Source organism: Schistocerca serialis, chromosome 1 (assembly GCF_023864345.2).
Source record: "Schistocerca serialis cubense isolate TAMUIC-IGC-003099 chromosome 1, iqSchSeri2.2, whole genome shotgun sequence".
Classification (NCBI taxonomy): Eukaryota; Metazoa; Arthropoda; class Insecta; order Orthoptera; family Acrididae; genus Schistocerca; species Schistocerca serialis.
The window spans coordinates 134,561,901-134,583,378 of NC_064638.1; positions in this window are offsets into that span (position 1 = coordinate 134,561,901).

Consider the following 21,478-nt stretch of genomic DNA (forward strand, 5'->3'; position numbering starts at 1 on the left):
AATGTTATTTGGATCTCTGGTGCCCCACAGTAATACTGGACCCAGCAGTGAACTACAATATCGAAAACAACTTACTAAGATAAGAAATAAATTTGTTTTGTATTAGTGACATGGAAGTTCCTTCGTCTTTGTACGGCATTGGCAACTGCTGTCGAATAAATTCACATTTTGCCAAAGTCCAGGCAAGATTTAAAAATTTTCTGTACTTTAATTTTGCTTGGCCCCCACAGTGTAAAGTCATATTTAGGCCAAAGTTAGCTACTTTTTTATCTTTCCTAGAGGTGGCAGTTATCGCTGAAACAACCCGTTCTCGGTTATATCAGCGTTTTTCAACGCTTTTTATACCGGTCTGTTAAAACCGCTCAAAATAACCTGTTCCTGAAATAACAGATTTTCAGTTTTTTGTTCCTATTATTTCCTGTAGTAACGTATGGGTCTTATACAAAATGAAATATTTTGTCTCCCTCAGTTTCAGGATATATTAGAGCAAAAAAATTAAATAAAATAGGCAATTAAAGTAAAACCATTCGTTGCTTTTCTCGAAAAGTGAAAAGTGGTTAACTACTACACAAAAAATCTGCAGTATTCTATTGATTCTAATGTTTTGAAACTCTGCTCAAAAATCATATTGCAATCGGGACTCATACCAGTATTAGGACATTACGAATCAGTGCTAAGGGGTGAAAACTGAGGTTGAGTGAACCTGTTTCTTGTGTTAATTTGTCAGTTTTCAAGGGATAAAAGTAGATAAAGGCATGCTGTGTGGTCACAGGCAGATATCAGTTGCTCCCTGTTACTGTTGTAAACTGTGAAGGAACTGTTAAATTTTAAAGTTCGCCCTTATATTATTGTTGCAGTTTATTGTTGCTCCTCTTTTAAAGAAAATCGAGCATTTATTTCATTTATACCGCACTCAGTAAAATGTTTATAGGCTAGGGATGTAATACAGCTGATGTCCGACTACGATAGTGAGAAACTACAATGCTACAGTGTAGACCACAGGGGGCAAGTATTGCACACTGCATGTACAACACATACCATCTAATAGGGCACGTTATAAGTTAAGAGGTACATTGTTGTCTCAGCAATGCTGTACCAACTCTCATGTTATGTATTTCTTGCTCGTTTCTGTCAGTGATCGGTTGCTCGTTTTTTAAAAACGTTTCCTTAACAGCGAGAGATTTTACCTCTGCTCCTATGCCTAATTTATCTTGCGTTTTTTTATCCATTTATTAGCAAAAAAAATAAATACAAACACCTCTTATAGTCAAGATCAAACAAATACCACTTATTCAGAACTAAAATATCGGTAATAGTTTTAACCGGTCGGTTTTTCCCAACCCTAGTCTCTCCTTGAGTTTTTAATTACAAGATCGAGTATGTTATCCTATAAAGCTTAAGAAACAGAGAAAATTCTGCTTATAGTTAAAGAAATTATTGAACCTCTGAGTTTGGATTCCGGAATAACTACTATCCGCTAAACTTCTTATTGGAGAGTTTTAGTACTCAACCGGAGGAATATTTGTGTCAACAGCTGATTGTTTGGCAGAGAGCTCTGTTCGAAAAACAACTTTTCAGAACTTTTAAAATTTGAGCGTACTGTATATGTGTCAGAGAACACTGTGCCACAAGTTAAATTTTTTTCTCTTTGTGTCTTGTGACTCGTAAAGTAACAATTTTGTTGCATCAAAATCGACGCATATCTATCAATAAGAGGACAATAACGATCCTGTGAGAGTACATTAACTGAGTGTAGTGTGCAGTTATTTGTAAACGCTTTTTAATTTCCGATCCGCCTTTCTCAGCAGCAACTCCTCTATCTTAACGGTTTACTCGTTCTTTATCTCAGACTGTGCTATTAAAGCCAGACAGTTAAAGCATATGTAGAAAAACAAGGCGTTTTTTGTCTGCAATATTAATGATAAATAACTGGTGATAAAACATATGTGCGCACTAATTTATGATAGAATTTCGTCTAGCTTTGTATTGTTCTCCTACGATTGTTATTCTCTGTTTCTCACGGGTTACAATCTGGCTTGGGTGTTGAGAAGTTTTTTTCACTGTTCTAGTTAATTTTACATTTATAGCTAAATTCTGGCGTCTCACTGTTTCAAAAATGCTGCTGGATATCTTCGTACGCAACCGTAAATCGGATCACATGTTACACTTTAAAAATTCTCAGGAAATGTGCAAGTATTGTGTAAGTTTCGTTCTGTCTAATTATATCGAAAGTCCGTCATAACATCTTAGCGTCTGTAGTACTAGCAGTGGGGTCCATCTACGTTTCACAGAATTCCGCTATATTCCTCCCAGTACGCCCTCGGAACAGGAGCATGGTTTCATATTGCATTGCTGTTCACACAGCGTGGGATTGTGTTACGTTTCGGTCTGCTGTCGTGGTAACCGCAGAGAGAGAGAGAGAGCGAGATAGCCTTTGTTGTAACTTCCAGCCCACAAACAACGGCTGCAAACTTTGTACTTTGCACTAGTTGGAAACAGCTTTAGAGATACACCTAGATCATCAGTAAGCTTACCGTTATATTTATGGCTTCCATGTAGAGCATGTCACAAAACTAATATTTTGATTTGTTATTCAGTAATTAGTACATTTATTTCTATACCGTGACATCTATACCGTGCAGTCCATCTCTGTCGAATTGTTTCCGTCATACAGGGATTTTCATGCCAGTGATGCAGAACTCGGATAAACTAATATTATTTTTCAGTTAATGTTTTACGGATAGAGCATTTTCTTGGGAACATTTCTGGCAACGTTATGACTTCTTTGTCGAAGTAAACCACTTTCAACCATCGGTATGTTATTAGTGACTTCAGTAACAGAAACTGCCCGCCTACGTACTCGAATGGTTAACGTCGTGGCCTTCTGTGCGGAAGAACCAAGGTTCGACTTCCGGATTTCTCTGCCGTATGGAGGTCAAATGGGAAGTTGCTTGGATAAAGAAGCAGAGGTATCAGTAAGATTCATCTATTCGCAATAACGGCTGTAGGGATTTGCGAGAAACTGATGTCCTACGATCATAGATTTTGTTGCCTTGTAGGCAGCCGCTGTTCACCAGTGTGAACAAGCCTAAGGCCAAATACGTGAGCATTATTTACCTTTTAGTACCAGAAATACACACTTTTCTAATGAATATGTTGTGTCAAACACCGTCAATGAAAATATCAGCATTGTTTATGCTAGGGTAATCCCAAAAGTAAGGTCTATTTTTCTAAGTACATAGACCTGTTTATTTCTGCAGTGGTTTACATCAGTTTACAGCTTGAACATTTAGCTATTTTTCGACATAATCACCATTTCTGTCGATACATTTTTGTAGACGCTGTGGCAGTTTTTGTATGCCCATGGCATACCAGCTCGCCGCCATGCTGAAGACAGATGCCGCCACTGGCGTGATTGTTGCTTGGTCTCAGGTGTAAAGTGGTATGCGCAGGTTTCATCACCCGTGACAATTGAGTCCAGAAAGTTGTCCTGTTCAGCTGCAAGGCGGTGAAGAAATGCGCGGGAAGCATTAACCCGTTGTCGCATGTGATCCTCAGTCAACATGCGTGGCACCCATCTTGCGCACACATTCTGGCTGTTCAATGTTTCAGTTAAAGTTCTGTGAGCGGTGCTTCGGGAAACCTCAGGAACCAAAGTGCAGAGACCATCCAGGGCGCTCCGCCGATCTTCACGCATATTTTGCTCAACTTCCAACACTATCTCCTCAGAAATTGACGGTCTCCCGCTCCTTTGTTCGTCGTGAATTTTCGGTCCGACCAGCTGCAAACTCTCTACACCACTTACGAACATTTTTGACATCCATGCACGACTCACCATTAACTTCCGTCAACTGGCGGTCGATTTCAATAGGTGCAGTGCCCTTTGCTTTCAGAAACCGAATAACTGCGCGCAATTCGCACTTGGCGAAAACATCCAACGGGAGCTCTATTCTCTGCCAAGCCAAGACTGAGCACCTCAGCGCCTGAAGCACCGATCATAACAGTGTGACCAACTGCTGCCACACAAACAGAGTTCTGCACTTATAAAACAAAACAAAAAAAAAAAACAAAAAAAATAGGAGACCTTACTTTTGGGATTTGCCTCATATGAAACAATACTAGTCCAGGCAACATAAAGGAAAATTACTCATTTTTATTGTACTTTTGTTGCAAGCTAGCCTCGAGAAATAGGTATTTCAAATTTGAGTTAGCCATTATTAAGATTCTGGAAATGTCATAATTTCCCAAAATCTATAACGTGAGGATTCGTATTACATTTATAGGTGCAACTGATATGTATATGTACCAAAAATAATTTTAAAGTTATGCAAGTATCACCAGGTGTTAGTTAATGGGGAGATAATCATCAAGCTAGCAGCCCGCAGCCATTGCCATCACTTTTCGTGGAACATCCAAAGACAAGCGACATCAAAGCTTCGATTACACCCAAATTAATACTTCGCTGACATTTTACAGCAGGTTTATGATGATTCTTAAAAGTGTATTTTTTAGCAATGGAGATTAATTTAATATCAAATCATACTGCGTTTTCTTGGTATTATGACGTCGTCCACTGTATGTATGAGATGAAATTATAATAAATATTGTACAAAGATTTGTTCGATATAGCGTCAAAGCCATACTAATCATTTGTAACTTATTTTACATGGACAATTGTAATGGTTTGTCCGAACATCATATTTTCTTTTACGATAATATTGAGACTCACGTAATACACTCCTGGAAATTGAAATAAGAACACCGTGAATTCATTGTCCCAGGAAGGGGAAACTTAATTGACACATTCCTGGGGTCAGATACATCACATGATCACACTGACAGAACCACAGGCACATAGACACAGGCAACAGTGCATGCACAATGTCGGCACTAGTACAGTGTATATCCACCTTTCGCAGCAATCCAGGCTGCTATTCTCCCATGGAGACGATCGTAGAGATGCTGGATGTAGTCCTGTGGAACGGCTTGCCATGCCATTTCCACCTGGCGCCTCAGTTGGACCAGCGTTCGTGCTGGACGTGCAGACCGCGTGAGACGACGCTTCATCCAGTCCCAAACATGCTCAATGGGGGACAGATCCGGAGATCTTGCTGGCCAGGGTAGTTGACTTACACCTTCTAGAGCACGTTGGGTGGCACGGGATACATGCGGACGTGCATTGTCCTGTTGGAACAGCAAGTTCCCTTGCCGGTCTAGGAATGGTAGAACGATGGGTTCGATGACGGTTTGGATGTACCGTGCACTATTCAGTGTCCCCTCGACGATCACCAGTGGTGTACGGCCAGTGTAGGAGATCGCTCCGCACACCATGATGCCGGGTGTTGGCCCTGTGTGCCTCGGTCGTATGCAGTCCTGATTGTGGCGCTCACCTGCACGGCGCCAAACACGCATACGACCATCATTGGCACCAAGGCAGAAGCGACTCTCATCGCTGAAGACGACACGTCTCCATTCGTCCCTCCACTCACGCCTGTCGCGACACCACTGGAGGCGGGCTGCACGATGTTGGGGCGTGAGCGGAAGACGGCCTAACGGTGTGCGGGACCGTAGCCCAGCTTCATGGAGACGGTTGCGAATGGTCCTCGCCGATACCCCAGGAGCAACAGTGGCCCTAATTTGCTGGGAAGTGGCGGTGCGGTCCCCTACGGCTCTGCGTAGGATCCTACGGTCTTGGCGTGCATCCGTGCGTCGCTGCGGTCGGGTCCCAGGTCGACGGGCACGTGCACCTTCCGCCGACCACTGGCGACAACATCGATGTACTGTGGAGACCTCACGCCCCACGTGTTGAGCAATTCGGCGGTACGTCCACCCGGCCTTCCGCATGCCCACTGTACGCCCTCGCTCAAAGTCCGTCAACTGCACATACGGTTCACGTCCACGCTGTCGCGGCATGCTACCAGTGTTAAAGACTGCGATGGAGCTCCGTATGCCACGGCAAACTAGCTGACACTGACGGTGGCGGTGCACAAATGCTGCGCAGCTAGCGCCATTCGACGGCCAACACCGCGGTTCCTGGTGTGTCCGCTGTGCCGTGCGTGTGATCATTGCTTGTACAGCCCTCTCGCAGTGTCCGGAGCAAGTATGGTGGGTCTGACACACCGGTGTCAATGTATTCTTTTTTCCATTTCCAGGAGTGTATATGACTTTGAAGTAGAAGTACTGCTGAGTCTGAGCTAAGAACTGTGTAAAGGGAATATCTCTGTCAAATATCTTTTCATCTGTCTTTCATCCTTGCCTTGTTGCTTCCTTATCTGTTCTCCTCCTTGCCTTTATCTATACGTGTATAAAGGTGTAAGTCATTTGTGACAAAAATAATACCCATTAAACAGGCACACAGGCCATGTATGTATTTCTAATAGACCATCCTTTGGAAGTGTGTGTGGGTTTTGTTTCACGATCAGATTCAGCCCGCCTGGACGTGAGACGTTTACCCGCCATTATGGTTACTTCGCTGAGATAATTACTAATTGTCGTAGTTACATAGAGCCAGCTTACCATGTCACGTACAAAGTGCGGTTCGTCTGTGTCAGCAAATTCCACATACTTGAATTAAATCGTAAGAGTAATTTGTGTCGCAAAAACGCGTTGACAGCTCTCCTTGGTAGTCTCCCTTGTACATTACTTCTCTCTCCATAGTTTCTTCATGATCATTTTGACGTGCTCATTGTAACACATATTTACCTGTCAAAATTACCTCTATTAGACAGTTATTCTTTACTGACTGAGGTCGTGTCCTACCAGGAACTAGCTTCTTTTAGTCGGACTGCATGCCTGTAATTTCATTTCTTCATTGATAATCTCCTGTACCGATCTTATCTCCAGCGTTGTCCTGTAGCACATCATTTCAAAACATTTCAAAATATTCTATTCGCTTCTCGCTTCTGTTGATTTTCGCCCAAGCTTCACTTCCGTGTAATGCTACTTTCAGACAAATACTTTCAAAGAAGACTTCTTAACAGTCAACACACAGTATATATATATATATTCTCAGAAGAGTTTTTCTACTTAATCACAGTTTGCATTTTATTTCCCCTTTATTGCTATGATCGCCAGTTAGATTGCTTCCCATGTAGCAGCAATTCATCTACGTATGTCTGTGTCTTATTTCTTAACTAATTACCTTATCTAGCCCTGATTCAACTCGACTACACAATTACCCTCGTTAATTTTGTTGCTCGAATTACAATGTTAAGCGTCCCACAAATTTAAGCCGATTAACCATGTGCCACCGTAATCACCTTGAACCATTATGTATTGCAACGTACTCTTATATTTACCCACAACAACAAAAACACATTAAAGTGCGGTCACGGAACTGAATGAATCGTTTTACATCTGATTTACCTACAAACGCTAAACATATCGTAGAATACATTTACCTAACAAAAAATTAGGTAAAGGAAAACAGGGTTAGTATCCATTGTTCCGTCAATGGCGGGCTCATTGAAGCTGAAGCTCAGATTTCGGAAAGATGAGCTATAAAAGCGGCTCTTGTTCGGACGAAATTATCCTGGAAATCGCTGCAGCATCTACATCCACATACATACTCAACAATGCGCCATACGGTGCGTGGCGGAGGGTACCTCGTACCACAACTAGCATCTTCTCTCCCTGTTCCACTCCCAAACAGAAGGAGGACAAAATAACTGCCTATATGCCTCTGTACGAGCCCTAATCTCTCTTATCTTTGTGATCTTCCCTCGAAATGTAAGTGTGCGGCAGTAAAATTGTACTGCAGTCAGCCTCAAATGCTGGTTCTCTAAATTTCCTCAGTAGCGAATCACAAAATGATGGAAATTGCGGATAACCTAAATCAGAGCGATCACAGATTTCAACAGTCGTCTACCCGAAAGCAATTGTTGTCTCCTACCGCTGGGTCACTACGTTCGGTATTGACCTATTTCTCAAACTAAAATTCTTGAAAATTTCCTTGTAGGAGTAATTTTCCTCAGCAGTTATATAACTAAGAGCAATTAAAACGCCTTACGCGTGATTCATTCATGTAATAACGGACTGAAAGTCGCACTTTTTTCTATTTTTCGCGTGTTATTACTAATGGAAGCCAAAACTCCAGTTGCATATAATGTGGTTGACACCTTATTCACTGCAACTGGCGTCACTTTAACGGTAGACACAACTTCATGCTTTACACTTGACAGTAAACACAACGCCATGTGTTATTCTTTGTGTTTGACGACAAATGACATTTAGTGATGCACGACAATTTCGACCAGAGCATCCTAATAACACGCAAAAGAACCGAATGTGCGACTTTCAAGTCTGTGCAGTACAGTGGTCGAGGAATGAGAGACACTGTTAGCTGAAGCTTACTGATGATGATTTCTTAATAAAAATGACGAAGAGTGCTTTGTTCAATTCAGTCATTGGCAGCGTGCAAGGGACGTTTTAACTGAAACAGTTCATGACTATACTGATGTCTCATTACGGTACATGTTAATATGAGCGTGCTTCGAAAACTGGCTATTACTGCAGTAGAAGGAGTAATGAATAACTCAGCCTACTGCGGAGAAGTTTTAGCCGTATGGTGATGACGTAGGGCGCCGTGGTACAACAAACTTAGTTTCCCAAGTTTCACAGAAATTATTTAATTGTGTCGTGTCGGTAGTTACAAGCTGCTCTTCCTGTGTGTCGATTAGAAGACAGAAACCAATTACTACGAACTGTAATAGTTGGCCTATGTATACCATTACATAATGTGTAATGCTTGATCTTTACCACTACAAAATGTAGCCTACAACGTATTCACGTTTGAATATTGAAATTCCCTGCGTAACCCGCAGGACAGGACAGATAGAATAAATCGTGGAAAGGGGCCGAAATAAGGGTTTGTCAGTTACACTCGAACATAAAACTTTATTATTTGATGAAACATTACAAAGTACAAAAAAATTTTTTAAACACACAGCTTTAAACCTTGGGACTTAATTACCGGCTGAAAGCCATTTTAATTTCAAAACGCAAGCATAATCAGAAATTTAAAAGGCAAGCCTTATCTTAAAACAGTTCTTTAGTTAGGCTGAAGTAAACAAGTTAAATTCAAATCGGCTGCAGACTGAATACTTAAAACTCCAAAACATTAATTTTTTTATTTTTAAATACCAAAGTCCTTACGTGAAACAGTTCCTTAATTTAGGTCGAAGGCCTTAAGAACAAACAACTGAAACTCAAACCGACTGAAAGCCGAAGAATTAAAAATTCAAAAATATTTTAAAATGCCAAAGGGCTTAGGTGAAACAGTCCTTTAAACTAGGCTGAAGTCCCTAAGAGTAAAACAACTTTAATTTAAAACACAAAACTGGCTAGAAGCCATACAAGTACCAACAACAAGAACAAAATTAAAAAAAAAAGAGGCAGTCCACACAAGGGCGCCCAGATGTTCGAGGGTCGGCCTGTAATTCAAGCACTAGACAGGCAGTCGGGCCAACCATTCATGATCCGATGACAACCCAACCGGCCGACAGTCAGCGGACCGACCGACAAGCTAAATTCCACTTCACCCGACTGGGGCACAACAGGGAGTTCAACGGAACAACATATAAGATACTGGCTCCCACAACCAATCATACACGGAGGTGTCAAACTACACACCGTGCTGGACAGCAAGAACACGATGAGGAGACTACACTGTCTGAAATTTACGTCAACTCACAGGACAGGTAACCTGAACGTTAACGGCCACAAGGCAGAAGACTCTGCTGGTACACTTCAATTGAAGTAACCAAATACAGTGAAACTCCACCGGAGGGTGGCTAGAATTTTCCAGCTTGAAAACCACGTTGCTGCTCGTGGGAATATCCCAACAGCCGACAACGAACCCCAAACGACACAATGTGAAAAGTCTTGACTTGCTGGTAGGTTAAATCAAAACTCAACTTTCGTGTCTAGGGTCGGTGAGCAACGAACCTCGGAACAATGGGAACAGCGCCACACTATCCGACACCGCGTAGAGACCGCCAATGGGCCCCGGCCAAACTACGCCCTGCCGAGAATTCCTCACTGCTCCACGCCGATCGACCAACTGCTCAGAGACAGTAAGCCTACAATATATAAAATAACTTGTCAGTCCAAGCCACACTAACTACACACAGTTTCACGAACAGTTGCACCAAGAAGTAGACAATGCTAACGGCAGTTACTGTACAATAACAGGGACGAATCACTAGGCGGCACACACAGCCAACCCATAAGCGATCCGCAGCCAAATACACGTCGTCCGGCAAGGCTACCGACCGACGACCAACCAGAGTCATCGCCACTCCAACCAGGCAACCATCGGGCGAGTCATGGCGGCCAGGACCTCACTGCTGCCGCGCCCCGACTCAACTTATGCCGTGTGCGAACTCAAACACTGCCACGTCCCAACTAACTGCTGGCACGTTCCAACTAACTGGTCGACACACGACGACCGGGAAGTAATAGGAGTCGAGCAAAGATAATACTGCAGGGCTTTTATCGATAATCGCTGCTGCTGCCGCTCACGGGCAGGGAAAGCAGCAACTCAGAGACACAAGTAGTTGAAACTAACATAGCCGGCCGCGGTGGTCCAGCGGTTCTAGGCGCGCAGTCCGGAACCGCGCGACTGCTACGGTCGCAGGTTCGAATCCTGCCTCGGGCATGGATGTGTGTGATGTCCTTAGGTTCGTTAGGTTTAAGTAGTTCTAAGTTCTAGGGGACTGATGACCACAGTAGTTGAGTCCCATAGTGCTCAGAGCCATTTGAACCATTTTGAACCAAACTAACATAACGAGTTGGGAGTACGGTAAAAACAGGATATTAAATAAGAGACGGCACGAACACGAGCCACGCACGGCACTAATATGATATCATATACAGGGTCTAAGCGCAAATATTTTTGTTGCTGACTGAGGACGATGTACTGAACAACATTATATCGGTATTTATTTCATTTGCAGACTAGTGGTTATATCTGTTGCAAATGGTATGTTCTTAACTTAGCTAGTGTCTACAAGCACACGTGGCAAGGCCAAGCCATTAATGCTTATTTTGACGTAGGCTGCGTCAAGTGTTGAAGTGTGTATGCATGGATGCAAAACGGGTAGTCTGTACTGACAGGAGTCGTCCACATAGTGGTGCAGATGCGAGCATGCAGAAAGCTTCAGGTATTTAATTATGTTATATCCTAGCCAGTAATGCCAACCGAGCCCGCTGCCAAAAGGTTGGCAGCATCAAAGTCGGACGCCGTCCGCATAAGCAGCGCCAGCGATACAGGAAATCGCCGCAAGTCTGCGCGCGCCACCGCTGGCTTCTGGCTTCTTAAGCGCTGGAGTCGCGAGCGCTAGGACAGTTCTGTATTCGCCGCTCAGTTGTATACTCGCCACCGAATTGTGTACTTGCTAGTCAGTTGTGTGTTCATCACAGCAGAGTTGTTGTTTGTCGTCAGCCGACGTTGACCTAGCCGCTCCGACTCGAACTAGACAGATTTCTGTTCACTACTGTGTTTCTGTATCTTCGTTAATAAAGATAAGTACCGACTTTTATTTAATCAGAGTGTTTGGGTTTTCATTTTTCTGTTCACTGTTCCAGCGGACCGGTCGGCCCGCTATTAAAAGTGTGGCGGTGACAACGTAAGCCGTTTCTACAGCGAATTGCTTGTCGCTACGAACGCCGCCACAAAACTGGCGACGAGGATTTCCGAACTCGTGTGCAGGGCTGGTTCAACTTGTTTCTGATTATACTAATTATAGCGATAAAATTTGGGGGGCTGGTTTAATTTGTGTTGACTATGCCTGCCGAATTACAACAGTTGATCTTGTTACAGAGTCAGCAAATACAAAGTCTGGTGGAAGCAATCGCCAAACAAGCGGCTAATCCTCCAACACAAAAGGAACAAGCACAGGCAGCACCACCTTTCCGTGCTTTTGATGCATCACGAGAAGAATGGCGAGAATATTTCGGGCAGTTGCAGGCGCACATGACAGTCTACAAAATCACAGGTACTGAGCGGCAGCTTTATTTAATTTCCACTGCAGGCGTGGAAGTCTATTGACTACTTTGTAAATTGTTCCCGGAATCCAAGCCAGAAGCTTTAGACTATGACGTTGTTGTTAACAAGCTTGCTGAGTATTTCGAGTGGCGAGTTCATGTGGCAGCAGCCAGATTCAAGTTCTTCAGATTGAAGAAACTGCCACATCAATCTAATAAACAGTGGTTAACAGATTTACGGGGCCTCACCCGTCAGTGCCGATTTAATTGTGTGTGTGGAGCTTCCTACAGTGAGGTCATGTTACGAGACGCTATTACTCAAAACATTGCAGATTCTCGTATTCGTGCTGCTATCTTAAAGTTGCCTGACCCGTCATTAGAGACTGTGCTGAACATCATTGAAGCCCAAGATACTTTTGACTATGCTGAGTGTGAGTTAGATCAGCCATGTATTTCTCAAATTGCCTGTGCTAAGCAAGTTATGTCACGCCCGCGGCCCCACCGGCAGAGTCAGACTGTAAACACTAGCCGGCCGCGTCATGTTAAACACATTCGTCAGCCGCGTGTGCAAAATAATAGAGTTAAGTCTTGCCCTAAGTGTGTTCTTGCTCATCCTCGTGAACGTTGCCCGTTGAGAAACGCGGTTTGTCACTTTTGTCAAAGGAAAGGACACATCCAGACTGTTTGTTTGCGTAAACGCAAGAACAATTCTAGTGCTGCCCAGCCCATGGATATTCATGTTCTTCAAAGCCAGCCCGCCCAGAAGGTCGCGTTTAAAGACTCTTCCACGGTTCGTGTGGGTAATAAACTTGTTCGCAATAAGCCACCCACCCAGCCGTCTGCTATGCGACCCAGGCGTAATTCAAACGCTGTAAAAAGTAATATACAGACTGCAAGTTAAGCGGGAGTTGTTGTTCCACCCGCCCAACCCACGAGTTGTCGTAATCAGCGAACTCGCGCTAAACGCGCTGATTTTGTGTCTTCCGCCTCCACTGCACCGATCCAGAGACAGTGTAATAAACTATTTGTGAAGCTACGCATCCAGGATAAGACCTTCAATTTTCAATTAGACACTGGTGCGTCTATGACTCTCATAAATAGTGCTACGTATGCGGCTATCGGCCGCCCTAAACTTTCAGCGGCAAAACATTCTTTGGCGACTTATAGTGGAGAACAAATTCCTGTGTTAGGTGTATGTAGCGTGCCAGCCACATTCCGTGGCAATACAAAAACAGTTTCATTCACAGTGCTCCGCGCTACAGACAGTGTAAACATTTTCGGATTAGACTGTTTTGACTTGTTTGGCCTGTCTATCCAAGACAATGTGTTGCAAATTAATTCTGTTGTTGTTCCTCAAGACAGCATCACCGATTTGTGTAAACGATACAGTGACATATTTAAAGACGAACTAGGTTGTGCTGCGAACTTTGCCGCTCATATCACGTTAAAAGATAATGCTCAGCCTCGATTTTGTCGTGCTCGTCCAGTGCCTCACGCCCTCCGGGCACCTGTAGAAGATGAACTTCGTCGTTGGCAAAACAACGGTGTTATTCAACCCGATCAGCGAGCCAGTGGGCTTCTCCCTTAGTTATTATAAAGAAACCGTCTGGCAAGTTACGTTTGTGTGCTGATTTTAAGTCGACAGTTAATCCTCAGACTGTCATTGATTCTTTTCCTTTGCCTAGACCGGACGAGCTGATGGATAAGTTAGGGGAAGCTCGTTTCTTTTCCAAAATTGATCTCCGTGAAGCATATTGGCAATTGCCCCTCGACGAGCAATCACAACAGTATTTTGTCATAAACACGTCGTTGGGGTTGTTCCGTTTTCTGCGTTTGCCTTTTGGTTGTGCGTCAGCTCCAGCTGTTTTTCAGCGTTTTTTGTCACAACTTCTGGCTAATGTGCCATCGTGTTGCAACTATTTAGACGATATTGTTGTGTCCGGTCGGACGCCTGCTGAACATTTCCGTAATTTGGAGTGTTTGTTTAAAGTGTTGTCTCAGGCAGGCCTACGTTGCAACATCGATAAATGTTCATTTTTCCTTACGGAGCTGGAGTATCTGGGACATGTTATTAATGCTCAAGGCATTCATCCCTCCCAGTCACATTTAGCAGCTATTCGTGATTTGCCTGCCCCTCGCAATCTGCAGGAATTGCAAGCAGTTCTTGGCAAATTGACATATTATATTAGGTTTATACCTAATGCATCACAGATTGCTGCACCGTTGCATCGTCTCCGCCGTAAGAATGTTCCGTTTGTGTGGTCAGCTGATTGCCAATCAGCCTTTCAGCAGCTTAAAGAGGCTATATTGAGTGATCGTTGTCTGGTCCATTACGACCCTAACAAGCCTCTGGTGTTAGCTTGTGATGCCTCTTCTTTCGGCCTCGGTGCTGTGTTGTCTCACCGAGTAGGTAACACCGAACGTCCTATTGCGTTCGCATCTAAATTGCTAAACAAAGCTCAGTGTAATTATAGCCAATTGGACAAGGAAGCGTTGGCTATTGTGTTCGGTGTCACAAAATTCCATCACTACCTCTATGGTAGACCATTCTATTTAGTAACAGATCACAAGCCCCTGATGTCACTGTTTCATCCGTCTAAACCAGTTCCTCAGCGGACAGCTCAGAGACTACAACGTTGGGCTCTTTTGTTATCACAATACCAGTATGAGATACTGTATCGCCCTACAGCTCAGCAAGCAAACGCTGACGCGCTTTCTAGATTGCCGATTGCTGCGGATGATGTCTTCTATTCCTCTGACGACTCTTGCCATCAGATTGACGCCGATGAGCATCAATCCCTCTGGGATTTTCCGATTGATTATCGTCAGGTGGCACGTGAGACAGCTACGGATCCTCATCTGAGTTTACTATTACGCTTTGTTCAACGTGGTTGGTCGTCCAAGGCAAAGGACATATCGGATCCTGTGGTTCGTCGCTATTATCCGCAACGTCATCTGTTGTCTGTTTCGCACGGAGTTTTGCTGTTACGCACCGAGAATGACCAGCTTCGTGTAGTGGTTCCCCAAGTGCTCCAATCCAAGGTCCTCGACTTGTTGCATCAAGGTCATTGGGGAGTGGTCCACACCAAGCAGCTTGCCCGCCGTCATTGTACATGGATCGGCATTGATAAGCAGATTACGCAGATGTCTACAGATTGTTCGACGTGTGCCGAACACCAAGCTGCTCCGCCTCAACGCTATTTTGAGTGGGCACGCCCTGCCGGTCCCTGGCAGCGAGTACATATTGATTTCGCTGGTCCATATTGGAATTCTCGTTGGCTCATCGTGATAGATGCATTTAGTAATTTTCCGTTTGTTGTGCCCATGCAGTCTACAACGTCTGCACAAACTATACAGGCGTTGACTTCAATTTTTTGTATTGAGGGTCTTCCAGAAGTTTTAGTGTCTGACAATGGTCCACAATTTACCTCTGCTGAATTTGAAAGTTTTTGTTCTGCCAATGGCATTCGCCATGTTCTTACTCCGCCGTTCCACCCTCAATCGAATGGTGCAGCGGAACGTTTTGTACGCACATTCAAGGATCATATGAACCGCCTTCGTGCTACGCACTCTCGTCAGCAGGCCCTCATCACGTTCCTGTCGTCGTACCGGACCACGCCACGCGACGGGCCTTCGCCTGCGGAGCTTCTCCACGGCCGTCGTCATCGCACCCTACTACGGTTGTTGCACCCCCCGAATCGACCTGCCGCTTCTGAGCATCGCACGCGTTTTCAGCGCAACGACGCCGTTTTTTTCAGAGTTTATCATGGTCGCCGTCGTTGGGAACGTGGTACCGTGATAAGCGTCCAGGGTCGCGGTTTTTATACTGTTCAAGGTGCTACTGGGGTGCACAGGAGGCATCAGAACCAGTTGCGCCGCGCTGGGCGCCCGGATTCTGCCGCTCGTTCTTTGTCCACAGATTTGGTCCGCGGCGGGTTCCAGCCCCGCCTTCCGACTTCGGTGCCGCCCACAGGGCAGCAGCAGCAGCCGTCGCCGCTACCACGCCGACAGCCCGTCCCGTTGATGCCTCCCGCGCAGCTTCATTCGGGAGCGCCCCAGGTGGTCGCTCCGGCGCCTGCGGTCCCTCTTCAGTCGCCATCGCCTTCGGAGCTGATGGACGTCGACCCCTCAGCCGGGCAGCCTTCCCAAGCGGTGGCTGTGCAGCCTGTCCTGCAGCCGCTTTCCTTGGGCACCCCCAAGGAGTCTGACACCGCAGGGCCTTGTCAGGCGCCCACTCAGCAGCCGTCGACGCAGCGTCAGGAGACGCTGCCTCTCTTCGTGGGTCCCAACGCCCCGTCGCGTCCAGTACCAGAAGCTGCGCCCGTGGTCACAGGCGTGCACCCTGACCTCGGTTTTCAGTCGGTGTTTCCCGAGGCCCCGCGCGGCCAATGCTGGGGTGCGGACCGGAGACTGCCACCGACAACAGTCTCCGCCCCGGTCTCTTCTGCTACGCCTGCGGCCAGACCCCTCCCCCGCCGTCGACGCTCGCCACGTCATTATTCAACGACGGTGCGGCGATTTGGGGGGGAGGAGTGTTATATCCTAGCCATTAATGCCAACCGAGCCCGCTGCCAAAAGGTTGGCAACATCAAAGTCCGGACGCCGTCCGCATAAGCAGCGCCAGCGATACAGGAAATCGCCGCAAGTCTGCGCGCGCCACCGCTGGCTTCTGGCTTCTTAAGCGCTGGAGTCGCGAGCGCTAGGACAGTTCTGTATTCGCCGCTCAGTTGTATACTCGCCACCGAATTGTGTACTTGCTAGTCAGTTGTGTGTTCATCACAGCAGAGTTGTTGTTTGTCGTCAGCCGACGTTGACCTAGCCGCTCCGACTCGAACTAGACAGATTTCTGTTCACTACTGTGTTTCTGTATCTTCGTTAATAAAGATAAGTACCGACTTTTATTTAATCAGAGTGTTTGGGTGTTCATTTTTCTGTTCACTGTTCCAGCGGACCGGTCGGCCCGCTATTAAAAGTGTGGCGGTGACAACGTAAGCCGTTTCTACAGCGAATTGCTTGTCGCTACGAACGCCGCCACAAAAAATTATATGATGGGCTTTCGATAAGATTGTTAAACAGAGAAAAAATACCCAACAACCTGAAATGGGTACGTATTAAGGTACGAATGGTCATAAAATCTGCAGGTGTAGATACCAATGATCAGAATATAGCTCTCTTGCGTTAAGACGAGGGAGAATAACTAATGTGGAATATGCATAGATCAACCAGGCACTACTTCAGTGTTAATTAGGAACAACAAAGAATATCTGAGTATCTTCTGAACAGGAGTTTCACATCGGAATTCCTAGCGTTATTATTACACGTGTATTCTGCCTGTTGAGAGCTACTGTAGAGTTAACCTCGACTCATTTTCCTAATGTAAGGAAATAGATTTCGGAATAAGAAGTGGGCTTGATGAACTGAATAAATGCTTAGAGAAATTTTTCATTTTATGCAGAGTAGTTATAGCGATGATTGTGATAAAATTAATCGATTTTCCAGGTTAACACACCGAAGAAAATATATGATGCACAGATTGATACTTCACATAAGAAATAGCTATATTAAGTTGTTTTATTTCTGGTGAAAAAAAAGTTAAAATCAAGTAAATCAACAAATACTTTACGGTTCAATGAATGCATAGCATCATGGTAATATTAATCAACATGTCTTCTTGGGTTTGCAGTAGTGGCTTTTACTGCGTCAGACAAACAGTACGGAATGTGGACCAACGCCACACGGAAAGCGAGAGGTACATATGCCTGCGCTGCTCCGAAAATTCAGCCGTGTCAGAACACACTTTAGAAAAATAGTCACTGGATAACGTTCTACAAAAAAATCTGTCCCTGTGAAGACAAATGGATTTTTGGATAGTGTTGTAAAAGAAGTTATAGAAATAAAAATATCTGAAAACACCGTCACCAAGGACCGTCGTTTGCAGCTCAGCGCAGCGTGGGACCTGGCGATCGCAAGGTTGAAGAGACGCGACAGACGCGGACGAAAACATTATATTATTTGGCGAGGAAGTGAGCACCGCTGACGTCACAGCAGGTAGAGTGGCTATACAACGAGGAAGCTACGGCGACACACAGTCATTCACCACTCGACAATGACCGAGGAGAGCTCGGTCGGAACCTCGCTGGATCTTAACCACCTGACGCGACTGGAAGCCCGAGAAGATATTACTACTTTACGATTGTTTGCGTCTTGTTACTTTTAAATTTGTGGTAAGATCTTGCTTAGGTCATCGGTCCCTAAGCTTATACACTACTTAATCGAACTTAAACTTACGCTGTGGACAACACACACACCCACGCCCGTGGGAGGACTCGAAACTCCGACGGGGGGAGCCGCGGCGACCGTGATAAGACGCCCTAGACCTGGCGGCTACCCCGCGCTGCTTGTTACTTTGAAAGATTCGTTTGTTATTCACTTTAATCTATGTTTCACTCAGTATTCACTTTAATTTCTGTAAAATTCTCAGAAACCATGTTTAATCTCCTGATAACTGATTACTGTTTGCTTTCCATAAATATGCAGTCTTTGATGACACCAGAAAGGAGGACTCACTCGAGATATTAAACTGACAACCAACCCATTAAATGAATGTAAAAACATACGGCAACGCTTGGAGGCTTGTTGGAGCTTTGCGAATTTGGACAGATAGTATGTTTCTGTCCCAGGACTAAGTGTTGGATCAGCAGAGTGAGACTATGCATAGACGTTAACGTCACTTTAAGAACAATGACTTCAAGCTTGACTAAGGGGAAGCACAGCTACCTGTCTTCCTCCTGATGACCTAGGATAAAGGAAGAAGCTTACATGCATGTTAAACCGTCTTCACTTCGGTGATAGTGCGAACTGAAATAATGCCTTGGTGAAATGCTGCAGTCATTGGGTGTAAAACAGATTTTTTCCTTGTAGTCAACATTGCATAGACTTTTTTAAAAGGCCTGTTTCGGTTCATCGTGAATCTTTCTCAGACCTGTAAACAACAGCATAATAATCAACACGTACACCACTGAATACATAATGTTATCATATTATACCATCATCAAATATTATATGCAGGCCGGCCGGTGTGGCCGAGCGGTTCTAGGCGTTTCAGTCTGGAACCGCGCGACCGCTACGGTCGCAGGTTCGAATCCTGCCTCGGGCATAGATGTGTGTCATGTCCTTAGGTTACTTAGCTTTAAGTAGTTCTAGGTTCTAGGGGACTGATGACCTCAGATGTTAAGTCCCATAGTGCTCAGAGCCATTTGAACCATGCGAATATTATATGTACCGTAATGTATCTGGCTGTATTGGCAACTAGAAGAATTCGTCCAACTATCATCAACACTTAAATGCTAAGTCACAGCATTCATTGCTGGATTGCTAGAGTCCATGTTATTAATAAAAACCCACAAAATTACTGCCAACAAGTGGCATCTGGTACATTTGTCACATTTGTGTACAGCATATACACCCACCCTTAATTAATAATAATTTTCATTTGTTTGGAGAGAATCTCCTCAAGTACGAAGTAGTAACAAGAGGAGAAGTGACCGAATAGTGGAAATGTTGCACCGGGTACTACCGTTCAGTTATTTCACAAGCGTTGAAGAAAATTATAAGGAGAACGGTGAGTGCAATGGCTAATAATTTAGCTAGAACCTTGGCAGATTTTATGTAAGTTATTTGTAAAACAATTTCTTTGACGAAAATACTGATGTTACAGACAAAATGAAAAAGTGCAGGACGTTCGTTAAGTGATTCGACTTTCTTATACAAAGGAGACAAAAACAGCACTGAAAACGTAGCACATTAAACGACTTCTCAGCACCCGAATGTAAGATTTATCATGGTCTTTGAGGAAGATAACTATATAAACTATTTATAAACTCCGATAAAGAACGGGAAACATGAATTTAGCGCTTTCATGAAACATACATGTACAGATGTTGTTGCCACCATCTACGATACATGTAGGTAAGTTTTAATGCAATGCTGTGTAAGTTTTTAAGACTCCCACTAATCCAGCAAAGAAGTAAAAAAGGAATTCTAAAGCGAGTGACTGTGGTGAACGGGTATAGAAGCTTGGAGGTGGTGAAAATATGCAATAAGATAAAGAAAAGACAACTAAAACAAACAAAAGGAAGTCACGTCGTACCTAAGAACAACAAAAACAAAAAGCACATGGCTCTAGCTTACGACTGAAGTACTCTGGACAAAATCGAGAGATGTTTTTGAAAATCAAATATTGAAACAATTTGTCGTACAAATAACAAGCTACAATTCGCGTTTCGCTGTGCGATCTATAATAATAGGAATAAGTTTGAGGATTCAGGTGTGTGTAGGATCAAATGCAATGACTAGAGGAACAGTACAGTAGAAACGGGGAGGGACTTCGAAACCTGGTTGAGAAAACACACATGCTCTCAGAACAAAACAGTGTTTGGGGCACATACGGCTAATTTGAAGAGCCCAGTCACAAACCGTGATCAAAATTTGAACATCCCACACAGAGCATAAAAGGGGCTGTTCCTTGATGGTTTGAAGGAACGCGAAAGTTACACCCACAAAAGACAGTATCCGAATCTAATCCTGAATGGAGCGAATTTAATCGCAATCTCTGTTTTCAACATTTATGAAGACTTGTAAGGGTGATGATTGTTGCATATGGAAGTTCAAAGCGACAGGGGAGAGAGAGAGTGTGCTGTGCAACAGCTGGAAATTGTGTGCTGCGCCTGACACCATTGAGGGGCGGCCAGCAGTGCCGTAGATATGGACGCTGTCAGTCCTAGAATTTACAACAGTTTTTATCGTGTTATTACAATATCTTTTAACCGTGGCAAAACACAACTTTTTATTATTAATTTTTCCAGGTACAATATTCGGCCTAAGCAAACAGAAGTTATTATTAATTCAGTGTTGGTGTATATGTTGTACACATGTGTGACAAATGTACCAGATGCCACTCGCTTTATTCAGATGTGGTAACTGTAGTTTTGTGTGATATATTAGTGGTGTGTATGCTACTGAATCACTATCTTATTATGTGACGCATCGTGTAAATTTTGCTGTTAGTTGGACGAGTTACTTTTTTAACGGATAAAACTAGGTACGTTCTTCTGAATTTGATATTTGATAATGGTATAGTGTGATCACGTTATGTCTTTCCTGCGGTATTTTCTGATTATTTTAGTTTTGGAAATAAGATTGATTCACGTTGAACCTAAAAAGGTCGTTTCAAAAAAATTTGTGCAAGATGAACAACAAAACATCTCTCGGACTCTGGTGAGGGGCTATCGATCAGTTTATTTGTGGTTAATAATGTACTGTTCCCTTACTTTTAAGCATAACTGCATTAAGACGAAACAGAAAACGTCGCCGTAGATCAGAATCACATGAGAGCTAACCACTTCAGTCTCACAAACACTGAGACAATCTGCAGTGGTTATCTTCTATTCTACCGCCTGCACATCCAAGATAATTGGATATTCGCTGAGAAAGA